Source organism: Oncorhynchus masou, chromosome 24, assembly GCF_036934945.1.
Source record: "Oncorhynchus masou masou isolate Uvic2021 chromosome 24, UVic_Omas_1.1, whole genome shotgun sequence".
Classification (NCBI taxonomy): domain Eukaryota; kingdom Metazoa; phylum Chordata; class Actinopteri; order Salmoniformes; family Salmonidae; genus Oncorhynchus; species Oncorhynchus masou.
The window spans coordinates 428059-453289 of NC_088235.1; the positions used below are offsets into that span (position 1 = coordinate 428059).

Below are 25231 nucleotides of genomic sequence, written 5' to 3' on the forward strand. Positions count from 1 at the left end.
TAATATTATAGTGTATAGTATGTAATCTCAGGGAAAGGTTAGTGTATGTAGTTATAGTCATGTAGTAGTGTATTATCTCAGTGGAAGGGTTAGTTATAGTGTATAGTGTATGTATGTTATCTCAGGTGGAAGGTTAGATAATATAGTCATGTAGTTATAGTGTATAGTATGTTATCTCAGTGGTTAATATAATGTTATCTAGTTTAGTGTATATATGTTATCTAGGCATGTCATGTAGTTATAGTGTATAGTATGTTTTCTCAGTGGAAGGTTAGTTAATATAGTATGTAGTTATAGTGTATAGTGTATAGTATGTTATCTCAGTGGAAGGTTAGTTAATATAGTCATGTCAGGGAAGGATTGTGGTATGTATAGTGTATAGTATGTTATCTCAGTGGAAGGTTAGATGTAGGTTAGTTATCTCAGTGGAAGGTTATAATAAAACACATCAGGCCAGTTTCATGACAGGGGAATTAGACATGTAATTAGTTATTTAGGATATTATTAGAACACATCAGGCCAGTTTCAGTGGAAGGTTGAATTAGATATTAGAACACATAGAGTTTCATGAATTAGTTATTAGAACACATCAGGCCAGTTTCATGAATTAGACATTAGAACTAGATTAGACATTAGTTATAGGTTTCATGAATTAGTTATAGTTAGAACACATCAGGCCAGTTTTCATTAGACATTAGAACACATCAGGCCAGATGAATTAGACATTAGAACACATCAGGCCAGTTTCATGAATTAGACATTAGAACACATCAGGCCAGTTTCAGTTTAGATATTAGAACACATAGTTTCATGAATTAGATATTAGAACACATCAAGTTTCATGAATTAGATATTAGATATTAGAACACATCAGGCCCAGTTTCATGAATTAGACATTAGAACACACCAGGCCAGTTTATGAATTAGATATTAGACATTAGAACACATCAGGCCAGTTTCATGAATTAGATATTAGACATTAGAACACATCAGGCCATTATGAATTATTAGAACACATCACAGTTTATGAATTAGATATTAGATTAGAACATCAGGCCAGTTTCATGAATTAGAACACATCAGGCCAGATATTAGATATTAGAGGCCAGTTTCATGAATTAGATATTAGATATTAGAACACATCAGGCCAGTTTCATGAATTAGATATTAGAACACATCAGGCCAGTTTCATGAATTAGAATTAGAACACACCAGGCCAGTTTCATTAGAACACATCAGGCCAGTTTCATGAATTGACATTAACATTAGAACACATCAGGCCAGTTTCTTGATAGATATTAGAACACACCAGGCCAGTTTCATGAATTAGATATTAGAACACATCAGGCCAGTTTCATGAATTAGATATTAGAACACATAGTTTCTTGAATTAGATATTAGAACACACCAGGCCAGTTTCAGACATTAGAACACAGTTTCATGAATTAGACATTAGAACACACCAGGCCAGTTTCCTGCACACAGATTTCAGACTAGTCTTGGACCAAAAAGCATCAATGTGAGACTCTCCATGTAAAGTGCTTCTTAGTACAGGACTAGTCTATGTCTGAGAAACTGTCCCGTAATGAATGTGGCTGTCGTGAGAACAGCATACAGCACATAACCTGGCCCTTCAGAGTGTTTGATAGAACCAGGACTGTACGATTGTCACAATAAACATCACAATGTTCTCTCCTGTAGAAACCTCTGCTAAGGAAGGTCTTCTTCTATGGTGCCAGAGAAAGACTGCCCCCTACAGAATGTCAATGTCCAGAACTTCCATGTCAAGTGAGTCCGTTTACTGAGTGAGATTCAAGTCCCATCACAGCATTGTAAATGGTTGCTGGTCTATTTGTCTGTGTTTTTTCAGATTTTATAAAAGGGGTTAAAAATACATTTCTGAATGTAAAGTTATTCATCCTTCAGACATGAGAGAGAGTGAGAGAGAAAGAGAGAGAAAGAGAGAGAGAGAGAAGAGAGAGAGAGGTTTGAGAAAGAGAGGGGGAAAGAGGAAGGAGAAGGCGAGAGAGAGGAGGAGAGACAGAAGAGAGGGAGACAGAGACAGAGAGAGAGAGAGAGAGAGAGTTAGAAAAGAGATTTCGAGAGAGAGAGACAGAATGAGAGAGAGAGAGAGAGAGAAAGAGAGAGACAGAGAGAGAGAGAGAGAAGCGAGAGACAGAAGGAGAGAGAGAGAGAGAGACAGAAGAGAGAGAGACAGAGAGAGAGAGAGAGAGAGAGGGAGAGAGAGAGAGAGAGAGAGAGAGAGAGAGAGAGAGAGACAGAGAGAGAGAGAGAGAGACAAAGAGAGGCGAGAGAGAGAAAGAGGGAGGGAGAGAGAGAGAAAGAGAGAGAGACAGAGAGAGAGAGAGAGACACAGAGAGAGACAGAGAGAAAAGAGAGACGAGAGAGAGAAAGAGAGAGAGCGAGAGAGAGAAGCGAGAGAGAGAGAGAGAGAGAGAGAGCGAGAGAGAGAGAGAGCAAGAGAGAGAGAGAGATAGAGGAGGAGAGAGAGTAGATCTGTATGTTAATTCAGTGTTTATCAGTAGTCCAGCCAGTTCAATAGATGCTTATGTTTCGCCATTTAATATCGGCGCTTTAAAAAGACTCTTCTTTGCCATTCTTTGGTTGTGATAAAGGCCCAGTGCAGTCAAAATGTTTGTTTTTTCCCCCCTGTATTTTGTATCATATTGTACAACAGCTGATGAAACTAACACTGTAAAAGTGTGAAAACATTTGCTCAGTGTTTTTTCCTGATAGTTGATTGGTTGAAAGTACATTCCAACCTGGTGTTAGTGGTTTTCCTCACAGAACCTTCTAATCAGCAGGTTTACATGGGCAGGAGTCTCAGCTTGCCTGGTTGACATCACCAGGCGGTAAATTGGTTAACAGACCAATTAGAAAGAGAGTTCCAAACCTGTTACCAATAACAGCTGGTTTCCAGTTTTCCTCCTCCTCACTCAGACCCAGGGAGTCCTAACAAAAATCTGCTTGAGAAATCTTTTATTTACAACAACAACAAAAAAGCTATTTTTTGTCATTTCATTGAAAACTAGTACAGTAAGGTTCTTCATTGTTACCCAGAAATGATTTGATATTGATATAAAAACGGCTGCATTGGGCCTTTAACTGCTGGGTAGAAGCCTCTTCCTGGACCAATCACAGTGCATTGGGCCTTTAACTGCTGGGTAGAAGCCTCTTCCTGGACCAATCACAGTGCATTGGGCCTTTAACTGCTGGGTAGAAGCCTCTTCCTGGACCAATCACAGTGCATTGGGCCTTTAACTGCTGGGTAGAAGCCTCTTCCTGGACCAATCACAGTGCATTGGGCCTTTAACTGCTGGGTAGAAGCCTCTTCCTGGACCAATCATTGGGCCACTGTGATGTCAGTCTGGAGCCTCTTCTGGACCAATCACAGTGCATTGGGCCTTTAACTGCTGGTTAGAAATTTTCCTGGACCAATCACAGTGATGTCAGTCTGGAGGCACAACCATCCATTTGATTTGAGTTCTGCAGCAGAGAGCAGCGGTCCAATGGAAAGGCTTGTTCTCTTTACTGATGATTTATCACCAGAGATGGTTTGTTGACCTTTTCTACCGGATGTGGTTGGATGGATCGGCCTACAGCGCCAACTATTGGTCGTCGGGGACAACAGCTGTTGACAACTGTAGTGTTGTGGCTAACCCTTTTTCCTAACCTTTAACCTCATTCTCACCTAACCTGCTATGTTAATTCACCTAACCTGCTATGTTAATAACCTATCCTAACCTGCTATGTTAAGTATCCTAACCTGCTATGTTAATTATCCTAACCTGCTATGTTAATTATCCTAACCTGATATGTTAATTATCCTAACCCTAACCTGCTATGTTAATTTACCTAACCTGCTATGTTAATTATCCTAACCTGCTATGTTAATTATCCTAACCTGCTATGTTAATTATCCTAACCCTAACCTGCTATGTTAATTATCCTAATATTAATTATCCTAACCTGCTATGTTAATTATCCTAACCTGCTATGTTAATTATCCTAACCTGCTATGTTAATTATATGCTATATTAATTATCCTAACCTGCTATGTTAATTATCCTAACCTACTATGTTAATTATCCTAACCTGCTATGTTAATTATCCTAACCTGCTATGTTAATTATAACCTGCTAACCTGCTATGTTAATTATCCTAACCTGCTATGTTAATTATCATAACCTGATATGTTAATTATTAATTATACCTAACCTGCTATGTTAATTATCCTAACCTGCTATGTTAATTATCCTAACCTGCTATGTTAATTATCCAACCTGCTATGTTAATAATCCTAACCTGCTATGTTAATTATCCTAACCTGCTATGTTAATTATCCTAACCTGCTATGTTAATTATCCTAACCTGCTATGTTAATTATCCTAACCTGCTATGTTAATTATCCTAACCTGCTACGTTAATTATCCTAACCTGCTATGTTAATTATCCTAACCTGCTATGTTAATTACCCTAACCTGCAATCAACCTCTATGTTAATTATCCTAACCCTATGTTAATTACACCTGCTATGTAAACAAATCATCAGTATCACCATACCACCTATCCAGTGTGAGAACCAATGAACACAAAGCTTTAGTAGGAAATCAAATGTAATTGGCCCTTGACCTTAGAAGACTGTTAGATAAATGCATTTTAATTGGCTGTTGAGCTGTGATGATATGATTCTCTCCCCTGGTTGGCTGTGAAGCTGGAAGGACGGCCTCGCGTTGTGCGCCTGATACACAGACACCGTCCTGACCTCATCGACTATGCCAAGCTCAACAAGGTCTCTGTGTGGTGTGGCCTGAGTCCGATGCATGCTGCTCTAGGACTGGCTGAGTGCCAGTCTGTTTGTGCCATCAGGCCAACTCCTTGTCATGTGGTATGATGGCACAAATAGACTGGCACTCAGGTAGTCTGGTCCAAGACCTGGGCTGAAGTGCATGATGGGGGATGCAGACACCAACCACCACACTAACCCCACTGCCCTGTTTACTACATAGATATTCACTGGTCAAGAGCTCTGTTTACTACAAAGAGATTCACTGGTCAAGAGCTCTGTTTACTACATAGAGATTCACTGGTCGAGAACTCTGTTTACTACAGAGATTCACTCAGGGTTAACCCATACCAGAACGTGGTTAGCCTTGATACTGCTCAGCAGAACAAGGTTAGCCAATACCAGTGCAGGGTTAGCCTTAGCACTGATGAGCAGATCAGGGTTAGCCCATACCAGAGCAGGGTGAGCTCTTGACACTGCTGAGCAGAACAGGGTTAACCCATACTAAAACATATAAACTATATAAACCAAGCTATAATGACTATATAAACCAAGCTATAACGACTATATAAACCGAGCTATAATGACTATATAAACCAAGCTATAATTACTATATAACCAAGCTATAATTACTATATAAACCAAGCTATAATGACTATATAAACCAAGCTATAATGACTATATAAAGCCAAGCTATAATGACTATATAAACTATAATGACTATATAAAAGCTATAATGACTATATAAACCGAGCTATAATTACTATATAAACCAAGCTATAATGACTATATAAACTGAGCAAGCTATAATAATGACTATATAAACCGAGCTATAATGACTATATAAACCAAGCTATAACAACTATATAAACCAAGCTATAACGACTATATAAACTGAGCTATAATGACTATATAAACCAAGCTATAATGACTATATAAACTGAGCTATAATGACAAGCTATAACAACTATATAAACCGAGCCAGGAGAAAAAGCAACAGGAAATGTGAATTATTACCACCTGCGATATTAGAACACCTGGTTGGTACCATCTGGGATATTAGAACACCTGGCTTGGTACCATCTGGGATATTAGAACACCTGGTTGGTACCATGTGGGGATATTAGAACACCTGGTTGGTACCATCTATATTAACACCTGGTTGGTACCACCTGCGATATTAGAAACCTGGTTGGTACCTATATAAACTGAGCTATAACACCTGGTTGGTACATGTATATAAACCGAGTACCAGGAGAAAGCAACAGGAAATGTGAATTATTACCACCTGCGATATTAGAACACCTGGTTGGTACCATCTGGGATATTAGAACACCTGGTTGGTACCATGTGGGGATATTAGAACACCTGGTTGGTACCATCTGGGATATTAGAACACCTGGTTGGTACCACCTGGGATATTAGAACACCTGGTTGGTACCATGTGGGGGATATTAGAACACCTGGTTGGTACCATCTGGGATATTAGAACACCTGGTTGGTACCATCTGGGGAGGATATTAGAACACCTGGTTGGTACCACCTGGGATATTAGAACACCTGGTTGGTACCATCTGGGATATTAGAACACCTGGTTGGTACCACCTGGGATATTAGAACACCTGGTTGGTACCACCTGCGATATTAGAACACCTGGTTGGTACCATGTGGGGATATTAGAACACCTGGTTGGTACCATCTGGGATATTAGAACACCTGGTTGGTACCATCTGGGGATATTAGAACACCTGGTTGGTACCATCTGGGATATTAGAACACCTGGTTGGTACCATCTGGGATATTAGAACACCTGGTTGGTACCATCTGGGATATTAGAACACCTGGTTGGTACCATCTGGGATATTAGAACACCTGGTTGGTACCATGTGGGATACCTGGTTTAGAATTAGAACACCTGGTTGGTACCATCTGGGATATTAGAACACCTGGTTGGTACCCTGGGATATTAGAACATCTGGGATATTAGAACACCTGGTTGGTACCATCTGGGGATATTAGAACACCTGGTTGGTAGAACACCACCTGGGATATTAGAACACCTGGTTGGTACCATCTGGGATATTAGAACACCTGGTTGGTACCACCACCTGGTTGGTACCACCATAGAACACCTGGGGATATTAGAACACCTGGTTGGTACCATCTGGGATATTAGAACACCTGGTTGGTACCATCTGGGATATTAGAACACCTGGTTGGTACCATCATTCTGGTTGGGATATTAGAACACCTGGTTGGTACCATGTGGGGATATTAGAACACCTGGTTGGTACCATCTGGGGATATTAGAACACCTGGTTGGTACCATGTGGGGATATTAGAACACCTGGTTCGTACCACCTGGTACTTTAAGGTAGGACTAGCCTTGTCAGGACCAAGGCCGAAGGTCTACTCATGGTGTATGTCCCCTGGAGTTGCCATGTTGAATGTTGAGACTGTTTACATGTACTAGCCTGTATTGTGTTACACGGTAATAGTATGATTGATGATGAGTGGAAGACAGTGTGGATGTTAGTGAACGGTGTGTTGACGTGTCTCGTTATGATGTCTTCTACTATCTCCTCTCTCCAGGATGACCCTCTGGGTAATCTGAACCTGGCCTTTGATGTGGCAGAGAAATACCTGGACATCCCCAAGATGTTGGACGCTGAAGGTAAATATTTTAGATCAGGGGTCTCCAAACTTTTTTAGTATGAGAGCTACTTTTTTTTTTTTAAATCAAACATTTCGCAAGCTACTATTTTTTTCCACCAGGAAACTTCCCCAAGTCCTTAGTGAGCAAGTGAAAGTAGTGCGATATGTTTTCTGTCAATATACCTGCTAAAATAATGGTTAATCTCTAAAGGAGGCCCTATAAAATCTGTGATTTTGGCCCTATAAAATATAAAATCTGTGATTTTGGACCTATAAAATCTGTGATTTTGGCCCTATAAAATCTGTGATTTTGGCCCTATAAAATCTGTGATTTTGGACCTATAAAATCTGTGATTTTGGACCTATAAAATCTGTGATTTTGGCCCTATAAAATCTGTGATTGTTTTCCACCCAAAATTAGGTTTTATATTTTCCCAAATTGTGTTTTTTCCTGGGTAAATTTTTCCTGGTTTTAGATTATTGTTGTCTTTCACTCTCAAAATTACAATTATTCTCAGAGAAACAACGAAATTGGATGTTCTGAGTCAATGTTTAAATCACATCTGAATAAAAAACATTGAGGTCTGGAAGAAAACTATGAAATTGAGATGTTCTTGTGTAATTCCCCTTTAATAGCCCAACTTGTCCTTTAATAATCTAGCGAGTGAGGAATGTGCAGTCTAATATGTCGACGGACTAATCTGGGTTTGGCGGATGCCGGGAGAATGCATAGTGCCAACTGTAAAGTTTGGTGGAGGAGGAATAATGGTCTGGGGCTGTTTTTCATGGTTCGGGTCCCTTAGTTCCAGTGAAGGGAAATCTTAACGTGACAGCATACAATGACATTCTAGACAATTCCGTGCTTCCAAATGTGTGGCAACAGTTTGGGGAAGGCCATTTCCTGTTTCAGCATGACAATGCCCCTGTGCACAAAGCGAGATCCATACCAAAATGGTTTGTCGAGATCGGTGTGAAAGAACTTGACTGGCCTCCACAGAGACCTGACCTCAACCCCATCGAACACCTTTGGGATTAATTGGAACGCCGACTGTGATCCAGGCCTAATCGTCCAACATCAGTGCCCGACCTCAATAATGTTCTTGTGGCTGAATAGAAGCAATTCCCTGCAGCAATGTTCCAACATCTAGTGGAAAGCCTTCCCAGAAGAGTGGAGGCTGTTATAGCAGCAACGTTCCAACATCTAGTGGAAAGCCTTCCCAGAAGAGTGGAGGCTGTTATAGCAGCAATGTTCCAACATCTAGTGGACATCTTTCCCAGAAGAGTGGAGGCTGTTATAGCAGCAATGTTCCAACATCTAGTGGAAAGCCTTCCCAGAAGAGTGGAGGCTGTTATAGCAGCAATGTTCCAACATCTAGTGGAAAGTCTTCCCAGAAGAGTGGAGGCTGTTATAGCAGCAATGTTCCAACATCTAGTGGAAAGCCTTCCCAGAAGAGTGGAGACTGTTATAGCAGCAATGTTCCAACATCTAGTGGAAAGCCTTCCCAGAAGAGTGGAGACTGTTATAGCAGCAATGTTCCAACATCTAGTGGAAAGCCTTCCCAGAAGAGTGGAGACTGTTATAGCAGCAATGTTCCAACATCAAGTGGAAAGCCTTCCCAGAAGAGTGGAGGCTGTTATAGCAGCAATGTTCCAACATCTAATTGAAAGCCTTCCCAGAAGAGTGGAGGCTGTTATAGCAGCAATGTTCCAACATCTAGTGGAATGCCTTCCCAGAAGAGTGGAGGCTGTTATAGCAGCAATGTTCCAACATCTAGTGGAAAGCCTTCCCAGAAGAGTGGAGGCTGTGAAAGCAGCAATGTTCCAACATCTAGTGGAAAGCCTTCCCAGAAGAGTGGAGGCTGTTATAGCAGCAATGTTCCAACATCTAGTGGAAAGCCTTCCCAGAAGAGTGGAGGCTGTTATAGCAGCAATGTTCCAACATCTAGTGGAAAGCCTTCCCAGAAGAGTGGAGGCTGTTATAGCAGCAATGTTCCAACATCTAGTGGAAAGCCTTCCCAGAAGAGTGGAGGCTGTTATAGCAGCAATGTTCCAACATCTAGTGGAAAGTCTTCCCAGAAGAGTGGAGGCTGTTATAGCAGCAATGTTCCAACATCTAGTGGAAAGCCTTCCCAGAAGAGTGGAGGCTGTTATAGCAGCAATTTTCCAACATCTAGTGGAAAGCCTTCCCAGAAGAGTGGAGGCTGTTATAGCAGCAATGTTCCAACATCTAGTGGAAAGCCTTCCCAGAAGAGTGGAGGCTGTTATAGCAGCAAAGGGGGGGACCAACTCCATATTAATGCCCATGGTTTTAGAATGAGATGTTGGAGGAGCAGGTGTCCACGTGCCTTTGGTCATGTAGTGTATTTAACAGACCTGATGACAGGGCCATTATTGCCTGTATGTCCTGTTTCTATCATACCTTTGGCTCTGAAGGTGACAGCATTATTTACTGATATTTTCCCCAAATTTCTCCAGCTTTTTTTTCTTCTTTTTAAAAAATAAAGAATTATACTCATTATACTATATCTCTTTTGGAGAATCTACAGTACCTCTTTTGGAGAATCTACAGTACCTCTTTTGGAGAATCTACAGTACCTCTTTTGGAGAATCTACAGTACCTCTTGGAGAATCTACAGTATGTCTTTTGGAGAATCTACAGTACCTCTTGGAGAATCTACAGTATGTCTTTTGGAGAATCTACAGTACCTCTTTTGGAGAATCTACAGTACCTCTTGGAGAATCTACAGTATGTCTTTTGGAGAATCTACAGTACCTCTTTTGGAGAATCTACAGTACCTCTTGGAGAATCTACAGTACCTCTTTTGGAGAATCTACAGTACCTCTTGGAGAATCTACAGTATATGTCTTTTGGAGAATCTACAGTACCTCTTGGAGAATCTACAGTACCTCTTGGAGAATCTACAGTATGTCTTTTGGAGAATCTACAGTACCTCTTTTGGAGAATCTACAGTACCTCTTTTGGAGAATCTACAGTACCTCTTTTGGAGAATCTACAGTATCTCTTTTGGAGAATCTACAGTACCTCTTTTGGAGAATCTACAGTACCTCTTTTGGAGAATCTACAGTACCTCTTTTGGAGAATCTACAGTATCTCTTTTGGAGAATCTACAGTACCTCTTTTGGAGAATCTACAGTACCTCTTGGAGAATCTACAGTACCTCTTTTGGAGAATCTACAGTACCTCTTTTGGAGAATCTACAGTACCTCTTTTGGAGAATCTACAGTATCTCTTTTGGAGAATCTACAGTACCTCTTGTTGTCCGTCAGTTTACTCTCTCTGTCTCTCTCTCACTCTCTCTCTCTCTCTCTCTCTCTCTCTCTCTCTCTCTGTCTCTCTCTGTCTCTCTCTCTCTCTCTCTCTCTCTCTCTGTCTCTCTCTGTCCCTCTGTCTCTCTCTCTCTCTGTCTCTCTCTCTGTCTCTCTCTCTCTCTCTCTCTGTCTCTCTCTCTGTCTCTCTCTCTTACCCACTGAACCTGACCAGTCCTCAGTTTGATTTGATACTCTTGACCTGTAAACGTCAGTGTGATAGTCATCTCAGAGCTTCCTTTCCATCTCAGAGCTTCCTTTCCATCTCAGAGCTTCCTTTTCTGTTCTTTTTTCTCCCCCCCGCTCCAGACATCATCAACACCCCTAAGCCCGACGAGAGAGCTATCATGACCTATGTCTCCTGTTTCTACCATGCTTTTGCTGGAGCAGAGCAGGTAGAGAGACCATTTGAGTGTATGTGTGTGTGGTTTTGGACTGCAGAGTGATTATTGTAACGAGGTTCTCACATAATGAATTACTATTGGATATTTTAACATGGATCCCTTTTTGTTCCTGTCTGAAACATTAAAATATTTTTTATCCAAACAATATAACCAATTAATACTAGGATTTTAAACCTTAGCTGTCATCACGTTGTTTTAGGGTGCTAGATCACATTAGCATCACACACCGTCCAGATGGTTTCCATATAATTAGCCAAATGATGGGACTGTAATGTGACCCGTTGCTGTGTGCCTCTACAGGCGGAGACAGCAGCTAATCGTATCTGTACAGTTCTGGGGGTCAACCAGGAGAATGAGAGCCTCATGGAGGAATATGAGAAACTGGCCAGTCAGGTAATCACCCCTCACACACACAGGGACACCGCATTTTAGGAGACAAAATAACACGATGTGACTGGTACCTTAGCTACTTCCTGTCTCTCAACCATGACTTATCAATATCAATCATGACTTATCAATATCAATCATGACTTATCAATATCAATCATGACTTATCAATATCAATCATGACTTATCAATATCATGACTTATCAATATCAATCATGACTGATCAATATCAATCATGACTGATCAATATCAATCATGACTTATCAATATCAATCATGACTTATCAATATCAATCATGACTTATCAATATCAATCATGACTTATCAATATCAATCATGACTTATCAATATCAATCATGACTTATCAATATCAATCATGACTTATCAATATCAATCATGACTTATCAATATCAATCATGACTTATCAATATCAATCATGACTTATCAATATCAATCATGACTTATCAATATCAATCATGACTTATCAATATCAATCATGACTTATCAATATCAATCATGACTTATCAATATCAATCATGACTTATCAATATCAATCATATGACTTATCAATATCAATCATGACTTATCAATATCAATCATGACTTATCAATATCAATCATGACTTATCAATATCAATCATATGACTTATCAATATCAATCATGACTTATCAATATCAATCATGACTTATCAATATCAATCATGACTTATCAATATCAATCATGACTTATCAATATCAATCATATGACTTATCAATATCAATCATGACTTATCAATATCAATCATGACTTATCAATATCAATCATATGACTTATCAATATCAATCATGACAATATCAATCATGACTTATCAACTGACTTATCAATATCAATCATGACTTATCATATATGATCAATATCATGAACTGATCAATATCAATCAAATGACTGATCAATATCAATCAAGAACTGATCAATATATCAATCAATCAATTTCATGACTTATCAATATCAATCATGTTATGACTGATCAATATCAATCGAAGAACTGATCAATATCAATCATATGACTGATCAATATCAAACGATCTGGATCTATACATGAACCATCCAAATCTTTGAATTTTGACTACTGTAGTTACCTCTGATGTCTACTAAACATAGAACCCCTGTTACCCTCCATGCTGTTACCCTCCATGCTGTTACCCTCCATACTGTTACCCTCCATACTGTTACCCTCCATGCTGTTACCCTCCATGCTGTTACCCTCCATACTGTTACCCTCCATACTGTTACCCTCCATACTGTTACCCTCCATACTGTTACCCTCCATACTGTTACCATATATACGGTTACCCTCCATACTGTAACCCTCCATATTGTTACCCTCCATACTGTTACCCTCCATACTGTTATCTATACTAATACCCTCCATGCTGTTACCCTCCATACTGTTATCTATACTAATACCCTCCATACTGTTACCATATATACTCTTACCCTCCATACTGTTACCCTCCATACTGTTACCCTACATACTGTTATCTATACTAATACCCTCCATACTGTTACCATATATACTATTACCCTCCATACTGTTACCCTCCATGCTGTTACCCTCCATACTGTTATCTATACCTCCCATACTGTTACCATATATACTGTTACCCTCCATACTGTTACCCTCCATACTGTTACCCTCCATACTGTTACCCTCCATGCTGTTACCCTCCATACTGTTACCATATATACGGTTACCCTCCATACTGTAACCCTCCATACTGTTACCCTCCATACTGTTACCCTCCATACTGTTACCCTCCATACTGTTACCCTCCATACTGTTATGTTACTACCCTCCATACTGTTACCCTCCATACTGTTATCTATACTAATACCCTCCATACTGACTGTTACTCTCCATACTGTTACCCTCCATACTGTTACCCTCCATGACTGTTACTCTCCATACTGTTACCCTCCATACTGTTACCATATATACTGTTACCCTCCATACTGTTACCCTCCATACTGTTATCTATACTAATACCCTCCATACTGTTACCCTCCATACTGTTATCTATACTAATACCCTCCATGTTGTTACCCTCCATGCTGTTACCCTCCATACTGTTATCTATACTAATACCCTCCATACTGTTACCCTCCATACTGTTACCCTCCATACTGTTATCTATACTAATACCCTCCATACTGTTACCATATATACTGTTACCCTCCATACTGTTACCCTCCATACTGTTACCCTCCATACTGTTATCTATACTAATACCCTCCATACTGTTACACTCCATACTGTTATCTATACTAATACCCTCCATAATGTTACCCTCCATACTGTTATCTATACTAATACCCTCCATACTGTTACCATATATACTGTTACCCTCCATACTGTTACCCTCCATACTGTTACCCTACATACTGTTATCTATACTGTATACAATACTGTTACCATACTGTTACCCTCCATACTGTTACCCTCCATGCTGTTACCCTCCATAGCTGTTACCCTCCCTTATGTTACCCTCCATACTGTTACCCTCCATACTGTTATCTATACTAATACCCTCCATACTGTTACCATTATACTACTGTTACCCTCCATGGTCTCAGTGAGTACCCTCCATACACACACCCTCCATACTGTTACCCTTCATGCTGTTACCCTCCATACTGCCCTTACCATCCATACTGTTAACCTCCATACTGCAACCCTCCACATGCTGTTACCCTCCATACTGTTACCACCTCCACACTGTACCCTCCATACTGTTACCTCCACACTGTTACCCTCCATACTGTTACCCTCCATACTGTTACCCTCCATACTGTTACCCTCCATACTGTTACCCTCCATGCTGTTACCCTCCATACTGTTACCTCTCCATACTGTTACCCTCCATGCTGTTACCCTCCATACTGTTACCCTCCATACTGTTACCCTCCCTGTTACCCTCTATACTGTTACCCTCCATACTGTTACCCTCCATGCTGTTATCTAGGACCCTGCAACCATCCCCTGATCTATACTGTTATTTCCTCCATGTATGTAATTGACCCTCCATACTGTTATTGACCCTTTCCATACTGTTACCCTCCATACTGTTACCCTCCATACTGTTGCCCTCCATACTGTTACCCTCCCATACTGTTATCTATACTGTTAACCTCCATACTGTTACCCTCCATGCTGTTACCCTCCCATACTGTTACCCTCCATCTTGCTGTTACCCTCCATACTGTTACCCTCCATACTGTTACCCTCCCATGTCTGTTACCCTCCATGCTGTTACCCTCCATACTGTTACCCTCCATACTGTTGCCCTCCATACTGTTACCCTCCATACTGTTATCTATACTGTTACCCTCCATACTGTTACCCTCCATGCTGTTACCCTCCATACTGTTAGACCCTCCATGCTGTTACCCTCCAGGACGGTTTACCCTCCAGGACTGTCTTACCCTCCATGCTGTTACCCTCCATGTCTGTTACCCTCCATGCTGTTACCCTCCATACTGTTATCTATACTAATACCCTCCATACTGTTACCATATATACTAGGTTACCCTCCATGGTCTGTTACCCTCCAGGACTGGTCTGTACCCTCCATACTGTTATCTATCCAGGACTGGTCTTACCCTCCATGCTGTTACCCTCCATGGTCTGTTATCTATACTGTTACCCTCCATGCTGTTACCCTCCATACTGTTACCCTCCATACTGTTACCCTCCATGCTGTCACCCTCCATACTGTTACCCTCCATACTGTTACCCTCCATACTGTTATCTAGGGCTGGTCTGTTACCCCTCCATACTGTTACCCTCCATGCTGTTACCCTCCATACTGTTACCCTCCATGTCTGTTACCTCTCCATATAACCCATGTAATGAACATGTCATGGTCGTTACTGAACAGATGTGTGTTCCCACAGCTGTTGGAGTGGATCCGTCGTAGATGATCCCCCTGGCTGGAGAACAAGTCCTGAGAGACGACCATGGCTGTCCATGCGTGGTAAACTGGAGGACTTCAGAGACTGGTCTGTAGACAGCACAAACCCCCAAGGTGCAGGAGAAGTGTCAGCTGGTCTGAGAGTCAGGACTTCAGTCCAGGACTGGTCTGCAGAGTCCAAGCTGAGGATCTCCACCAGGCCTGCCTTCATGCCCTCTGAGGACGCATGGTCTCAGATGAAGGTTCTACCCACCAGAGGCTGGTCTGTACGCACACACAGTCAGGGCTGGTCAGTGACACTGGTCACATCAGACAGGTTACACACACACACAGGGCTGGTCACACACACTGTAGGTGACAGTCAGGGCTGGTCACAGTCCAGGGCTGGTCACAGTCCACTGGTCTGTAGGTGAGTCAGGGCACTGTAGGTGACACGACAGGTTACACCCACACACAGGAGACCTTCCTGCCTCTGTAAGGTGAGGCTGTTCTCTCTCTGGTCTCAGGGAGTCTCCTCGGGAACCCCCACACCTTTCACACATGGTCTGACTATCTTAGTTGACAGTTGAATCAGGTGAGCACACACACACACACACACACACACACACACGGCTGGGACACACACACACAGGCACACTCACACACACACACAGTTTTGACACACACTATTCACAGTACAATATACCGTACCAGCACACACAGAGATGTCCTGGGCTCCTGACAATTTCCTGAATAAGAGATAAAATAAACTCATTGATCTGAACATTTGATCTGAATTGATCACACACACACACACACACACACAAATGCACACACACACACAGATTGACAATTCCTGCCCTCTGAGGACGACATGGTCTCAGAAGGTGAGGAGAGGCCTTTGAGCGATAAGCACACACAGCACAGGACCACACAACACAGTAAGGAGGGAGGGAGGGATCAGGGAGGGATTAGGAGGGAGGGAGGGAGGGAGGGATCTTGAGAGAGCAACCGCCTCACCAGGACAGAGTGGACAGATCGCTGTCTTGGTATGTAGGAGGGAGGGAGAGGGGGGGAAGGCTAGGTTCTAATGTTATGTAGATCCCCTGATACATGTAGATTGATATAGGCTTTTAGAGAGGTTCTTAGGTTCTAATTTCATGTATAATGTAGGTTCATATTCATGTATGTAGATTGATGAGCCTTGATATATACTAATGCTGATTGATGTAGGTTCTAATGTTATGACCCTTTGGAATGGGTATATTGAGTAGGTTCTGTAGGTTCTAATATTATGTAATTGATGTAGGTTCTAATGTTATGTAGATTGATATGTACTATTCTCCCCGATTGATGTAGATTCCAATGTTATGTAGATTGATGTAGGCCTGCAGAGGGCTGGGAGGAGGGGTTACTGTACTGTATTAGCCTCGGTGTCTCCCAGGACACTAATGCCTGGAGCAGTAGAGGGCTGGGAGGAGTAGGTTCTAATGTTACTAGATTGATCTTCATAACCTATGTAGATTGATGTCCCCAGGACACCACCATGTAGATTGATGTAGGCCTGGAGCAGATTGATGTAGGGCTAATGGAGGAGGGTTCTAATGTTATGTAGATTGATGTAGGTTCTAATGGTAACCTTGATGTAGGTTCTCCCAGGTTCTAATACCATGAAACAGGCCTGGTTCTAATGCAGAGATTGAGGGTTCTAATGGGAGGAGGTACTAATGTTATGTAGATTAGTGTCTAGGTTCTAAGGCCTGTTATGTAGAGGAGGTTCTAATGTTATGGTAGATTGATATAGGTACTAATGTTACTGAATCCTGTCTGTCTGTCTGTCTGTGTGATTGATGTGTGTTCTAATGGTATGTGTATATTGATGTAGGTTCTGTAGGTGTGATTGATGTGTTCTAATGTTATGTGTGTGTGATTCTAATGTTATGTAGATTGATATAGGTACTAATGTGTGTGTGTGTTGTAATGTTGTGTAGATTGATGTGTGTAATGTTGTGTGATTGTATAGGACATCCAGTGCGTGTAGGTTCTAATGTTATGGAGCAGGTACTAATGTTATGTAGATTGATGTAGGCTAATGTTATGTAGATTGATGTGGCTGCTAATGTGAGATGATGGAGGCTGTTATGTAGATCGTCTCAACCACCTGGCTGAGTACTAATGTTTCAGATGATGTAGGTTCTAATGTCCACCAGGACTGGTTCTGTAGGTGTAGGTTCTGTACGACTGGTCTGTAGGTGAGTCCAGATGTTATGGATTGATGTAGGTTCTAACCAGGGCTGGTCTGTAGGTGAGGTCCAGGACTGGTCTGTTATGTAGATTGAGTAGGGCTGTAGGTTCTAATGTTAGGATTGAGTCAGGGCTGGTCTATAGGTACTAATGATGTCCAGATGAAGGCTACTTCCCACCAGGGCTGGTTCTGTTAGGTGAGGTTCCAGATGATGTAGGTACTAATTCCCACCAGGACTAGGTCTGTTATAGGATGAGTCCAGGACTGGTCTGTTATGTGAGTCCAGGACTGGTCTGTAGGTGAGTTCCAGATGGAGGTTACTACCTAATGTTATGGGCTGGTCTGTAGGTGAGTCCAGATGAAGGCTACTTCCCACCAGGACTGGTTCTGTAGGTGAGTCCAGGACTGGTCTGTAGGTGAGTCCAGGACTGGTCTGTAGGTGAGTCCAGGATGTTGGTCTGTAGATTGTGAGTCCAGATGTAGGTTATGTACCCACTGTAGGGCTGGTCTGTAGATTGTGTAGGTACCAGGACTGGTCTGTAGGTGAGGTCCAGGGCTGGTCTGTAGGTGAGGTTCTAAGATGAAGGTTACTAATGTTACCAGGACTGGTCTGTTATGTAGATTGAGTCCAGGACTGGTCTAATGTTATGTAGATTGATGTAGGTTCCAGGATGCTGGTTCTGTTATGTGAGTCAGGTTCTAATGTTATGTAGGTTACTAGGACTGGTCTGTTAGGTGATGTAGGACTGGTTCTGTAGTAGATTGAGTTCCAGGATTGATGTAGGTCTGTTAGGTGAGTCCAGGGCTGTTATGTAGATTGATGTAGGTTCCAGGACTGGTCTGCCAACAGGTGAGTCCAGGACTGGTCTGTAGGTGATTTGTCCAGATGAACGTTACTACCCACCAGGACTGGTCTGTAAACTGGTGAGTCCAGGGCTGGTCTGTACTGGTGTAAAGTTAGAAGCAGCACCAACCAGGACTGGTCTGTAAAGTTAGAAGCAGCACCACCAGGCTGGTCTGTAAGGTGAGTCCAGGGCTGGTCTGTAGGTGTAAAGTAGAAGCAGCACCACCCAGGGCTGGTCTGTAGGTGAGTAGAAGCAGCACCACCCAGGACTGGTCTGTCCCTGATGTCCAGATGAAGGTTACTACCCACCAGGGCTGGTCTGTAAAGGTGCAGCACCACCCAGGACTGGTCTATTTGCCCTGATGTAAACTGGTGTAAGTCAGGACTGGTCTGTAGGTGAGCACCACCCAGGGCTGGTCTGTAAAGGTGTAAAGTCCAGGGCTGGTCTGTAGGTGAGTAGAAGCAGCACCACCCAGGGCTGGTCTGTAGGTGTAAAGTCCAGGGCTGGTCTGTAGGTGAGTCCAGGACTGGTCTGTAGGTGAGCACCAACCAGACTGGTCTGTAAAGGTGAGTCCAGGGCTGGTCTGTAAAGGTGTAAAGTCCAGGGCTGGTCTGTGGGTGCACCACCCAGCCAACAGGACTGGTCCTGGTGAAGTTAAGAAGCAGCACCACCCAGGGCTGGTCTGTAAACTGGTGTAAGTCCAGGGCTGGTCTGTAGGTGAGTCCAGATGAAGGTTACTACCCACCAGGACTGGTCTGTAGAACAGTGAGTCAGGCTGGTCTGTAGGTGAGTCCCAGGACTGGTCTGTAGGTGAGTCCAGGACTGGTCTGTAGGTGAGTCCAGATGAAGGTTACTACCCTCCAGGACTGGTCTGTATATATTCAGGTGAGGCTGTTCTCTCTCTGTTCCAGGGATTCTCTAACCTCTCCTCGGGAACCCCCAGACCTTTTTCACTATTTAGTCTAGTAGTCCTGACCTATCTTAGTTGACCAGTTGAATCAGGTGAGCTAGTTGTGGAATAGTGAAATATATTGGAACGGCTCAGGTTCGGTTGGGGGTCGGCTGGGGGTCGGCTGGGGGTTGGTTGGGGGTTGGTTGGGGGTCTCCTGAGGGTCACAGAGAATAGTTTTGAGATCCACTTCTCTATTCAGTCAGTACAATATACCCGTCACCAGTCTCCAGTACCAACCTGAGATGTCCTGGGCTCCAACATGGAGACAATTTCCTGAATAAGAAAAATAAAATAAACTGATCTGAATTGATCTGAACTGATTTGATCTGTATAATTGATCTCCAGTCTCTGAACTGATCTGATCTGTATATAACTGGATCTGATCTGCCTATAGAAATGCACATCGATTATCTATCATTCAATAGAATTGATCAATTCCTAATCCAGTCTCCGAACCTTGATTTTGTTGATGGTTTGTGTCTCTCCAGTCTCCTGTATATATTCACCTCTCTCTCTCTCAGTCTCCTGTATATATTCACCTCATCTCTCTCTCTCTCTCCAGTCTCCTGTATATATTCACCTCTCTCTCTCTCCAGTGTCCTGTATATATTCCACCTGTGTCTCTCCAGTCTCCAGTCACCTCTCTCTCTCAGGACAGTGTCTCTGTCTCAGAAGGACTACGAGTCCTGCTCTCTGACGGAGGTGAGAGCTCTGCTCAGGAAACACGAGGCCTTCGAGTATATATTCACCTCTCTCTCTCCAGCGGCCTGGCTCTCTCTCCAGTCTCCTGTATATATTCACAGAGTGGAACAGATCGCTGCCATCGCACAGGAATTAAAGTAAGGAGGGAGAGGGAGGGAGGAGGGAGTCTCCTGGAGGGAGGGAGGGAGTCTCCTGGAGGGGAGGGGACCTCTCTCTCTCTCTCCAGGTATATATTCACCCTCTCTCTCTCTCTCTCCAGTCTCCTGTATATCCTCTCCAGTCTCCTGTATATATTCACCTCTCTCTCTCCAGGACAGAGTGGAACAGATCGCTGCCAGTCTCTCTGTATATATTCACCTCTCTCTCTCAGTCTCCTGAATTAAAGTAAGGAGGGAGGGAGGGAGGGGGAGGGAACCTCTCTCTCTCTCAGTCTCCTGGAGGGATTCACCTCTCTCTCTCAGGGACCTCTCTCTCTCCAGTCTCCTGTATATATTCCTCTCTCTCTCCAGTCTCCAGGGAGGGACCTCTCTCTCTCCAGGAGGAGGAGGGAGAGGGGGATTGAGTAGCAGCCTCCAGTCTCCTGTATATATTCACCTCTCTCTCTCCAGGACAGAGTCTCTGTATATAGATGTCTCTCACCAGGCTAATGTTATGTAGATTGATCTCTCTCCAGGTTGTAATGTTATGTAGATTGATCTCCAGGTTCTAATGTTATGTATAGATTGATCTCCAGTCTCCAGTATATAATCCCAGTCTATGTATATATTCACCTCTCTCTCTCTCTCTCTCTCCAGTCTCTAATGTTACCTCTCTCTCTCTCCAGTCTCAGTATATATTGATCTAGGTCTCTGTATATATTCACCTCTCTCTCTCCAGTTCCTGTAATATTCACCTCTCTCTCTCCAGTCTCCAGATTGATGTATATATTACCTCTCTCTCTCTCTCTCTCCAGTCTCCTGTTCTAACCTCTCTCTCTCTCTCTCCAGTTATATATATTCACCTCTCTCTCCAGTGGTACTGTAGGTTCTATATATTCACCTCTCTCTCTCCAGTCTCCAGTATATATTGATCTCCAGTCTCCTGTACTAATGTTATGTAGATTGATGTCAGTTCTGTATATATTACCTCTCTCTCTCCAGTCTCTAATGTTACCTCTCTCTCTCCAGTCTAGTATATATTGACCTCTCTCTCTCCAGTCTCCAGTATATATTCACCTCTCTCTCTCAGTTCTGTATATATTCACCTCTCTCTCTCCAGTCTCTGTATATATTCACCTCTCTCTCTCAGTCTCCAGATTGATCCAGTCTCCAGTATATATTCACCTCTCTCTCTCCAGTACTGTATAACCTCTCTCTCTCCAGTCTCCAGTATATATTGATCTCCAGGTCTCTCCATTGTTATCTCAGTCTTGTATATATTCACCTCTCTCTCTCCAGTTCCTGTATATATTCACCTCTCTCTCTCCAGTCTAGATTGATGAATGCTAACCTCTCTCTCTCCAGTCTCCTGTATATATTGATGTAGGTACTGTAGGTTCTAATGTTATGGAGATTGATGTCTAGGTTCTATATATTCACCTCTCTCTCTCTCTCCAGTCTCCTGATGTAGGTTCTAATGGTATGTAGATTGACCTCTCTCTCTCTCTCTCCAGTCTCCTGTAATGTTATCCAGTCTCAGATTGATGTAGGTACTAATGTCATGTATAGATTGATCAGTCTCCAGTATATATTCACCTCTCTCTCTCCAGTCTCTAATGTTATCTCAGTCTTGTATATATTCACCTCTCTCTCTCCAGTCTCCAGTATATGACCTCTCTCTCTCCAGTCTGGATGCTCTCTCTCTCTCTCCAGTCTCCTGTATATATTCACCTCTCTCTCTCTCCAGTCTCCTGTATATATTCACCTCTCTCTCTCTCAGTCTCAGTATATATTACTCTCTCTCTCCAGTCTCAGTATATATTCACCTCTCTCTCTCCCAGTCTCCTGTATATATTCACCTCTCTCTCTCCAGTCTCCTGTATATATTCCTCTCTCTCTCCAGTCTCCAGTATATTCACCTCTCTCTCTCTCCAGTCTCCAGTATATATTCACCTCTCTCTCTCTCCAGTCTGGTATATATTCACCCCTCTCTCTCTCCAGTCTCCTGTATATATTCACCTCTCTCTCTCCAGTCTCCAGTATATATTCACCTCTCTCTCTCTCCAGTCTCCTGTATATATTCACCTCTCTCTCCAGTCTCCTGTATATATTCACCTCTCTCTCCAGTCTCCAGTATATATTCACCTCTCTCTCTCTCTCCAGTCTCCTGACCTCTCTCTCTCCAGTCTCAGTATATATTCACCTCTCTCTCTCTCCAGTCTCCTGTATATTCACACTCTCTCTCTCTCTCCAGTCTCCTGTATATATTCTCTCTCAGTCTCCTGTATATTCACCTCTCTCTCTCCAGTCTCCAGTATATGATTCTCTCTCTCTCTCTCCAGGTTATAATGGTCCTGTATATATTGACCTCTCTCTCTCAGTCTGTATATATTCACCTCTCTCTCTCCAGGTTCTAATGTTATGTCTCCAGATTGATATTCACCTCTCTCTCTCCAGTTCAATATGTTATCTCCAGATTGTATATAGGTCTCCAGTAATGTTACCTCTCTCTCTCCAGTCTCCAGATTCACCTCTCTCTCTCCAGTCTCCGAAGGTATATAATGTTATGTAGATTCACCTCTCTCTCTCAGTCTCAGTATATATTCACCTCTCTCTCTAGGTTCTAATGTTACCTCTCTCTCTCTGTAGATTGACCTCTCTCTGTAGGTTCTAATCCAGTCTATGTAGATTCACCTCTCTCTCTTCAGTCTCCTGTATATATTCACCTCTCTCTCTCCAGTCTCCAGTATATATTCACCTCTCTCTCAGTCTCCTGTATATATTCACCTCTCTCTCTCTCTCTCCAGTCTCAGTATATATTCACCTCTCTCTCTCCAGTCTCCTGTATATATTCACCTCTCTCTCTTCCAGTATATATTCACCTCTCTCTCTCAGTCTCCAGTATATATTCACCTCTCTCTCTCCAGTCTCCTGTATATATTCACCTCTCTCTCTCCAGTCTCCAGTATATATTCATCTCAGTCTCCTGTATATATTCACCTCTCTCTCTCTCTCTCCAGTCTCCAGTATATATTCATGTAGGTTCTATATGTTCACCTCTCTCTCTCTCTCTCAGTCTCCAGATTTATCTAGATTCCTGTATATATTACCTCTCTCTCTCTCTCTCTCCAGTCTAGTATATATTGATGTCAGGTTCCAGTCTCCTAATGTTCACCTCTCAGTCTCCAGTATATATTCACCTCTCCAGTCTCCAGTATATATTCACCTCTCTCTCCAGTCTCCTGTATGTAGCCCTCTCTCTCCAGTCTCCAGAGTATATATTCCTCTCTCTCTCTCTCTCCAGTCTCCTGTATATATTCACCTCTCTCTCTCTCTCTCTCCAGTCTTGATTCCTCTCTCTCTCTCTCTCCAGTCTCCTGTATATATTCACCTCTCTCTCTCTCTCTCTCCAGTCTCCAGTATATATTCACCTCTCTCTCTCTCTCTCCAGTCTCCAGTATATATTCACCTCTCTCTCCAGTCTCCAGTATATATTCACCTCTCTCTCTCTCCAGTCTCCAGTATATATTCACCTCTCTCTCCAGTCTCCAGTATATATTCACCTCTCTCTCTCTCTCCAGTCTCCAGTATATATTCTCTCTCTCTCCAGTCTCCAGTATATTCCAGTCTCCTGTATATATTCACCTCTCTCTCTCCAGTCTCCTGTATATATTCACCTCTCTCTTTCAGTCTCCAGTATATATTCACCTCTCTCTCTCCAGTCTCCTGTATATATTCACCTCTCTCTCTCCAGTCTCTATATATTCCTCTCCAGTCTCCTGTATATATTCACCCCTCTCTCTCTCCAGTCTCCAGTATATCTTCACCTCTCTCTCTCTCCAGTCTCCTGTATATATTCACCTCTCTCTCTCTCTCAGTCTCCTGTATATATTCACCTCTCTCTCTCTCCAGTCTCCTGTATATATTCACCTCTCTCTCTCCAGTCTCCAGTATATATTCACCTCTCTCTCTCTCTCCAGTCTCCTGTATATATTCACCCTCTCTCTCTCAGTCTCCTGTATATATTCACCTCTCTCTCCAGTCTCCTGTATATTCCTCTCTCTCTCCAGTCTCCAGTATATATTCACCTCTCTCTCAGTCTCCTGTATATATTCACCTCTCTCTCTCCAGTCTCCTGTATATTCCTCTCTCTCTCTCTCCAGTCTCCTGTATATATTCACCTCTCTCTCTCTCTCCAGTCTCCAGTATATATTCACCCTCTCTCTCCAGTCTCCAGTATATATTCACCTCTCTCTCTCTCTCCAGTCTCCTGTATATATTCACCTCTCTCTCTCTCCAGTCTCATGCCTTATATTCACCTCTCTCTCTCTCCAGTCTCCTGTATATATTCACCTGTCTCTCTCCAGTCTCCAGCGTATATATTCACCTCTCTCTCTCCAGTCTCCTGTATATATTCACCTCTCTCCAGTCTCCTGTATATATTCACCTCCCTCTCTCTCTCCAGTCTCCTGTATATATTCACCTCTCTCTCTCTCCAGTCTCCTGTATATATTCACCTCTCTCTCTCTCCAGTCTCCTGTATATATTCACCTCTCTCTCTCTCCAGTCTCCTGTATATATTCACCTCTCTCTCTGATCTCCTGTATATATTCACCTCTCTCTCTCTCCAGTCTCCAGTATATATTCACCCCTCTCTCTCTCTAGTCTCCTGTATATATTCACCTCTCTCTCCAGTCTCCTGTATATATTCACCTCTCTCTCTCCAGTCTCCTAGCCATATATTCACCTCTCTCTCCAGTCTCCTGTATATATTCACCTCTCTCTCTCCAGTCTCCAGTATATATTCACCTCTCTCTCTCTCTCTCTCCAGTCTCCTGTATA

General features: G+C 42.6%; 1 pseudogene; it reads left to right on the forward strand.

Annotated features, from left to right (window-relative positions):
- Nucleotides 1-25231, forward strand: part of LOC135513348 (alpha-actinin-2-like) — a 96470-nt pseudogene that overhangs the window by 15031 nt on the left and 56208 nt on the right.